The sequence below is a fragment of the Phascolarctos cinereus genome, unplaced genomic scaffold (genome assembly GCF_003287225.1).
Source record: "Phascolarctos cinereus isolate Bilbo 61053 unplaced genomic scaffold, phaCin_HiC Scaffold_4;HRSCAF=312, whole genome shotgun sequence".
Classification (NCBI taxonomy): Eukaryota; Metazoa; Chordata; class Mammalia; order Diprotodontia; family Phascolarctidae; genus Phascolarctos; species Phascolarctos cinereus.
The window spans coordinates 536,302,048-536,310,708 of NW_027555847.1; the positions used below are offsets into that span (position 1 = coordinate 536,302,048).

Below are 8,661 nucleotides of genomic sequence, written 5' to 3' on the forward strand. Positions count from 1 at the left end.
ATACTTAGCCTAAGGCAAATTACAGTATACACCTGAAATTAATAAAACTTTGTATGTTTTAGAACATTATGTAATTTAGAATTTTTTCCCATGCTTTCAATGGATCAGCACTAGAAAGTTATTGCAAAGTTAGCATTTCCTTCTAGTTGCAGATGTTTGCTCTGTGATGCAGACTTTAAAACTTCAAATTTTTATATTGTCCAAGGCCTCAGGTGAGAACTAGGGTGCTCTTTCATGATCTAAATTTTACTGTGAGAGAAGTGGATCAGGACCAAGAGGGATAAACTTCAGCCCAAGTTACTAAGAAACTATTATATTATATTATATTATATTATATTATATTATATTATATTATATTATATTATATTATATTATATTATATTATATTATATTATATTATATTATATTATATTATATTATATTATATTATATTATATTATATTATGTTATATTATGTTATATTATGTTATATTATGTTATATTATATTATATTATATTATATTATATTATATTATATTATATTATATTATATTATATTATATTATATAATATTATATACAAGGAGCTGCTATGAAAAAGCAACGTAAAGAATATCATCAGAGAAATGTATAAGTAGAAAGTAAAGCAAGCCAATCACCTATGGAGAGTAAGGGATAACCAATGGACAGTCTATAAGTTAACTATTATCAATGCAATGTAGAATAATTGAAAGAACTTGGTTAAGCCAAGAAAGAGGGTAGGGAAAAAATTTGCTTAGAATGAGCAGGCAGGATCGGATGGGTTGCTTGCTATCTGCATCACTGGGCAAAATGTCCAAATCAATGTTCTCTAAGATCTATCAAAATATTGAGATACTATTATGACTTTTTTTTTTGTATCTCCATCATACAGCAATAGGACATTGGGACAGATTCTTGAAAGGTGGGCAGATATAACCAGGAGACTAAAGTCAGTCATCAGGAAAATGAATGATACAAAAGAAGATGGTTGGTCACATGGCCTGTGTTTATTGTTAACAAACTGTCAGAAGAAGGCAAAGAAGGCCACCAGAATATTGAAGGGGCCTCTTATGATGGATGACCTTTTGGGAAGACATGATTTAGTCTCACAGGATTGAATTAGAAAAAAGAGATGAACCATAATTTGCATATCAGAGGGAAAATCCAAATGGATAAATGAGATCCATTTGAGTATTTGAGCATGATCAGTTCAACAGATTTATTCAAAATAGAAAAAAGACTTAAAAATTGAGTTATATTGTACATATATGATTTTCCACTTAAATTCAGAATTTTTTTTCTAAGCATGAGTTTTTGCTTCATAGAATTACAGAATCACAGGATTTGATGCTTGGAGTGATCTTAATGTCCATGTTGTCCAACACCATCACTTTATAAATAGGCAAAGAGACTCAGAGAGGTTAAGCAACTTGTTGAAAAGTTTTACTGATAGCCAGTATCAGAGCAATTTTTTTTAACCAAAATAGACACCTAGGGATCGTTTCACTCCTCTATCCTAACACAGTGTACAGTGCCTGGCACTTAGCAGACATTGATTAATTGATTAATTAGCCGTATTCTACTTGGTTCATTTTATTATAGTGCCTTCATGCTATCTAAAGCTCAGCTTTTTGGCAAATATATAAATCATAAAAATATGCACCTACACCTGGACAGAAAACCCTGTCTTACACCATAGTTAAGTATGTATGTTCTGAAAGAAAGTTCAAGAGAATATAGAATTCTAGGCCTTACTCAGCTAATTTAATGGCAAATTCTCAGGCATTTAAACTCTATACTGATACCCCACCCACAGATAGATCCGTATGTGTATATATGTATATATTTGTGTGTGTATGTGTATATGTATATATGGAAAATGCATCTATATGTATATGTATACATATGTGTGTATGTGTGTATCTTTTAAAGAAACTTTTTGTACAATTCACTGTGGCAGACACTAAAACTAAAAAATCTTGGGGCAGCTAGGTGGTGCAGTGGATTGAACACCAGCCCTGAAGTCAGGAGGACCTGAGTTTAAATCTGTCCTCAGACCAAACACTTGACACTTACTAGCTGTGTGACCCTGGGCAAGTCACTCAACCCAATTGCCTAAAATTAAAAACAAAAACAAAAACTAAAAAATTTCCATTTATAAAATGAGGAAGTTGGACTTAATGACCTATAAAATCCCTCTAGCTTTAAATCTATGTTTCTTATGAAAAACAATATAATACTGGCTTCCAAAGAGCTTATAGTCAAGCAAAAATTAAATAGAGTAAATGATATTTAACTTCTAAGGGTTCATTTTGTGGGTTAAAATAAGTTAAACTGTCAAATGTGATTTAAGGATTTGATGTAATATGTTGTAATTAGTTGGATGAGATAACTGAAAAACAGGAACTTGTGAAAGCAATATAAATCATGTTTTATATCTTGAGGGGGGAAAAATATCATTACTTTTCTAAAGACCAAACAGTTTTCTACAGCTAACGATACTTGGGGCTTGGCTTTATTTTTCTTTCACCCCCACCTTGCTGTTATCACTGAGAGTTTTGTGTGTGGCAGCTATGGAAATCTAAAAATATGTTACTTACAAAAAACAACTTTGTTATATGTCTGCTGGTTTTACCTCTATTTCAGTCACCTCATTTTCAGAAGCAAAAATGAAAAAAAAGTAGTGTTTGACTTCAGTTCAAAAGCCTGACAGTTAGTCACACTTAAGTGCTTACATCAAAGGAAGTATGTAGTTAAGGCTGTCAAGAAAATTCAGGAATTGTCAAATAGCTTTGGACAGGTAGTGATGGGGGCAGAGAAAGTATGGGTAACCTTCCACATTGGCATTCCAAAAATTGAGGTATGTCATAAATGAGAACCTTTGACACAGAAAGTGTAGTAGAAATGGAGAAAAACAAAATGCTATACAGAATTTTTTTTTTAAATGTGTAATTCTCAAGGGTAATTTGAAAGACTGCTTAATTCATTTCTTGGATTTAATAGCTTCTAAAAGATATTCAGTAAGTTAAAATATGTTTGAATATTCTTCTCAAAGAAGATTCAATGTACAACTATTACATATTTTTAAAACCTATCGATCTGAGAGACCCTTAAAACTGAATGTAGCAAATGATGGTTTGAACAATAAAACACTGGTTTGATGCATAATGCAAACAATGGATAGACACCAGTGCCAACTTTAAGATGCTATTCAATACAGAGAGAGATGGTGGCTTCAGTCATTTCAAAGAACAAGCTGTGTCATCCAAAAGGAGGAATAACATGATATAATCATTACTGTCTGTATCATTGGCATATTATACAATGATTAACAATTAAATAGTAACTAAATATCCATAAAGAATAGAGTTACAAAATAATATAGCAAAAACTGAGTCATGATTGATTAACAGAAACTTTGGCTGAGGTTGACAGGACTTGAGAAATGACATCATTTTTATAATATTGGACAAACCTACATTTATGGAAATAGATTTTTCCACAGAGAAAATAGTAAAATATTCATGAACAGAGCAAATGGTATATTAGTTTACTCATAATGATAAAACAGTACACAGAAATGATTCAGGAAGTTTTATAATTTGCCAGCTTTTTTGAAGAATCTTCAGGTTTTTTTTATCATCTCTATGATTGAATGTTTAGCCAATGCCATTGCCTCCTTTCTAATGCAAAGAAAAACACCTATGTGCTTGCCACGTAATAAGTAGTTAATAAATACTTTTATTCAATTTTTTTTTTTACTTCAGCATACTTTTATTTTAAAACAGGTCACAACACTAAGCTCAATCCTATTCTGCCATTGTACAAGCTACAAATGCTTGCTTAGCAGTGAGGGGCAATCATTAGAAGTATATTTGAAAACTAAAAAAAAAACCGTATAAAATGAATATTCAAATGTTTTCCATAGGGAGACAGATAAGCATGATACCATCTCTTAGCCTTCCATATTGTTGCACTCGTGCCAACCCTATTTTAAAACATTTTTTAAAACTCTAGCAGGAATTAAGTTAATGGTCCCCTCCCCAAGTACTCTAATTCAAGCTAAACTTGCAATTACTGGCTATGAACAGCATCTATACGTTAATACTAGGTGAAGTATAGGTTGTTCCATTCCACTTTCTTAAGCATAGGATAATGGCAAAGTGCTGGTATCCTGATCTTCTACTTCTGCTGGAAAACCTTGGTTCTCGATTTGTTGCATGCATTGCCATGCCAGCACAGACATCAGATAATAGAAAGTAGAAGGAGCAAGGGGGCAGCTCAGATAGAGCACTGGCCCTGAAGTCAGGAGAACCTGAGTTCAAATCTGGCCTCAAACCTGACACTTACTAGCTGTGTGACCCCGGGCAAGTCACTTAACCCCAGTTGCCTAAAAAAAAAAAAAAAAGAAAAAAGTAGAAGGGACTGTAAGTACTCATGTTTTTAAACAGCATACAGTCTCCCAAATGCATTTACTGTAGATCATAGCATTCAACAATTTCATCAAGGCCACTACATGTTGAAGAGTAATAGAACCTGTCTATTACTTTAATACAAGGTTTTTGGCAATGATATTAACTGAAAGTATGAAAGCTGATGAGACATAATATTTACCTGGTTCATCTATGATCCTCACCCCAATCAGAAGGACAATACTTGTCCAATGCTGGATTGATAACACTTGAGATCTCCTAAAACTTAAGCTTTACATCTTTAGAACCAGGAGAATGACCACCAATATTAAGAAGATACATGTTGAAACCAAACTCCACCCCCATGTCAAAGACACATCGTGCATCAGAACTGCCTAGATAAAGATTTCTGTATAAGTACAACCACTTCCCACATGGAAACTGACTCCAATAAAGTCAATATTCAGTCCTTTGCCCACTCAAAGAGTAGCCTCCTAGTTTTGAGAGTAGCACCAAGTTTAACACTTAGATGACAGATAGCTTTAGAGGCATCAGTGGCAATCCTCAAAACCAGCTTTGCCTTTGGATGAGCTCTGGCAACTTTCATTAGCTCTACTTTACTCTCAAAAGTCACCATTTGTACTCTATTGTTGGTAACATGATTAATTTGTGACACTTGTTTGCATGTATTTGCATAGATTATTATCTCATGGCACCCCAAGACCATACTAATTGTATTTCAGTCTTGCTAGCACAATCAAATCCTGCTCCCATCAGCAGCAAGTGTCTTCACCATGGCTCTGCTGACATTACATTTAACAGCATAAAAAGTAGTTACTTGAGAAAGGACTTTGTACTACCTCAGATGCTTCTTTAGAATGTCACCAAGGTCAGCAACATAGAAGGTATCTTTATCACAGAAGAAGAAACTTCATGAATTTTCTGGTCCAGAATAGCCTTAGCAGTAAAGCCTTCATCAAGGAAATTGAAGTTAAATTCATCATTGCTAAAGCTGTTCATAGTTTCTTGGTGTCCCTCTAAAGTGCGACAAAATGGAAAAGTAAGAGACAGAATTTAAAGACAAGCTTCTTCCAGCTTTTCACCTAAAGTGATTCTCCAGGAAGACAAAGTCCTGTGAAATTTAAAAGGCTATGATTATGCCTTTGGTGCAGCCACTGTGCTGGAAGTTCTCTTAAAGGGCATGGACAGAGTGGGCAGACCCCACGGAGATGCTCAAAATGAATGGAATTCAACAGCTACAATGCTTTTCCCCCAACCCCTGCCCCCACTCACCTGCCTCCTGCCTAGTCGATTTTTAAAATTCCCTTTATGTGCCTTATCAAGTCATATTTGCCTGAGTATTAGTAACTTTTAATGAGGCCTGGACTAATTTCTCACCTGGCCATAAATTCACTGTTTATGTCTGGAGTCCTGCACACTTGTTGACACAGGGATAGAAAATAAAACATGAGTGAGCTACATATTACTGTGATGCTCCCTGTGTTAATTTCATGGATTAACCTTCCCTCCTCAATCCTACTCCATCTCACCCTCCCTCAGCCCTAATCTAATACCTCACTGTGGTCTGAACTGGCCCTGCATTCTCAAAGACTACATAACAATAGAGTACAAGTTTTGCCATATCTATCTAGCAAGTAGAACCCTGACAATGTACTGCATGCTTTTATCTGAGCATGAATCCAGCTAAGTTCCTAAAGACTCTAGTGGGTCATGAACTTCTGTAGCCAAACCAATTCAGAAAGACCATTTACTGAGTTATACAGGGCTATTTCAGTCTGTCTTAGTGGACCACTCAGAAGAAATAAAAAATTTTTGAAGGATGGGAGTAAGATTATATTTAGGATCTAAGTGACACAATTTTCTAAGAAAGTATGACGTAACATCTGGATTTACCATGGGACATTTCTTAATCAGCTGTATCATTTAAATCATCCTCAAATATCATAGTATTTGGCAATTTTTTTAATGGATAAAGAATGAATGAATGTTTATTCTTAAATAACCAAATATAAATCATAGTTGCAATAATGTGAATAAACCATTAAAGGTAAGCTAAATTTCCCAATTTTTCATTTGAAAAATGGTATTTTTATTTTGAACTTATTACCAAAAAAGTGTTAATCCTGAAGGAAAATATCTTCTCTAAGTTGTCAACTTTTAAGTGCTCTAATTTTTTTTAAGGAAACTTTAGTGTTTTCAAAAAATGGTTTAGTCATTAATTATAGCCAAAATGAAGAAAGAAGAATACACACACACACACACGCACATACACACACACACATACACACACACACACACACATATATACATTATGTATGTTTATGAAAAATATCAGTAAGATAATCTGAAAACAATGAAGAAAATAATAGAAGCAAATAGAAATTTATTATTTTGTTGAAGTTAATATAAACCTGTGAAAATAGTTATAGAAAAACTGGTTTTATGTATAACCTCTTTTATATTTGAATGATCATTTTGCTGATTGCTTATTAGTTTGTAATAAAATTATAAGATTTAATAATTTATTTTCTGAAGTCACAATATATCATACAAATTTTTTTTCCTAAAATATGGATATTTAACTGGCTGATCTGACTAACAATTGAGTAGTGAAGTAGAATCAGAATTATTTTTCATTTCTAACAGAAGATATCTCACATACATTCACACAGAAAGTCAATCATTGTGCCACTTTCAACAGTTTATCATTTCTGGTAATGGTCAGGTTACCATAAAACATCAAGCTTTTGGAATGAACTTTTTGTGCCTTTTTAGGGGGCAGGAGGTGTGGGGGTGTGTAGGGATGGGTGAAATACAGTGGTCTTGTAAAGTGCTCTTACGGAATTTTTCACAGACAATTATATAGATATTATGAAATCTTTTTTTTTTTTTTTTTTTCCTTCATTGACAATTAAACCATTCAGGGTTACTAGAACATTTGTTAAATTAACTCATTTTCTTTCTCCCTCATCTCCTTTCTTCCCTTTCTTTCTCTCTTTCTTTCTTTCTCTTTCTCTTTCTTTTCTTCTTTCTTCCTATCTTTCTTTCCTTCTTTCTTCCTATCTTTCTTTCTTTCTACCTTTCTCTTTTCCTCTCTTTCTTCTTCCTTTAAGAGGCAAACATACATACATACATATATACATATGTGTGTGTACATATGTATATATATGTATATGTGTGTGTGTGTGTGTGTGTGTGTGTGTTTGTTTAAGGGCTTCTTTATGGCCACATTTTCACACTTAGGGAATGATCACTTCCAGTTCTAAAATTACACATGTCTGAATCTATAGCAGTACTATACATTTCCCAATAGCCTGAGGGGGGGGAGGTGGACATATTGGCTTAGTCAAGGAAAATAAGTAAAATAGATTACTTTGTGGAGACATGTCAACCTTTTGAGGAGAGCAGGGTAAGAGTATGTGTACCACTAGAGTTCAGTTCCTAAAAAAGACTCAGAAAGAATCAACCCAATTATAACTAGCAACTTTTACTACCTTCTCACTTCAATAGCCAAGTCCATAAATTAGAAAACTAATAGAATTTAATTCCTTTTGACTACCGTAGTAATTAAAAAAAAAAGAAATATAATGTAAATAATGGCTTTCATTTGAGATATGGGGAAAGACAATGCAAAAAAAAAAAAAGGAAATTGGATAGCATATCCTTGGTAGTTATTTGATTTTCAAAGACCATAGTACTGAATGAAGCACATCCCAGAGAGTGTGAATGCAACGGCCCTCTTAATATTTGATGAACTCAGCTGAGTCTTACAGGGAATCTGACTTTTATGATTATCTTTAATAAAGCAAGTGGAACATTTCATAGGGAAGTCAGCCTCCAAAATGAGATCTTCACTATAGCTTTTCATCATTCTAGACTTTCTTGACCAGAACAATGCTAGAAGCAATGCAAACATTTCTGATACAATGTGAAGTAAATAGAGCATGAAACATGCTCATTTTTCAAAGCAGTATTACAGAAATTGGTAGAGAGTACTTTGCTTTGCTCCCAGTGCCAGACTCAGCAATATAATAAAACTACTTAAAAAAACACTCCAATTCTTAGCCTCTACTTTGTAACATTTGAGATATCAATTCCTACTATATATCAATAGATAGAGATATACGTGTGCATCTATAGCTAATGTAAAAATACATATTTCAAATTTTTATTTTATCTAAAACCTGAAATTTATTTTCTTCTTGAATTTAACTACTCTTTATATCATC

At 33.4% G+C, this 8,661-nt stretch overlaps 1 pseudogene; it reads right to left on the minus strand.

Moving 5' to 3' along the window:
• Positions 1–4,080: 4,080 nt before the first annotated feature.
• On the minus strand, positions 4,081–5,431 carry LOC110216289 (ornithine decarboxylase pseudogene; annotated as a pseudogene).
• Positions 5,432–8,661: the final 3,230 nt, after the last annotated feature.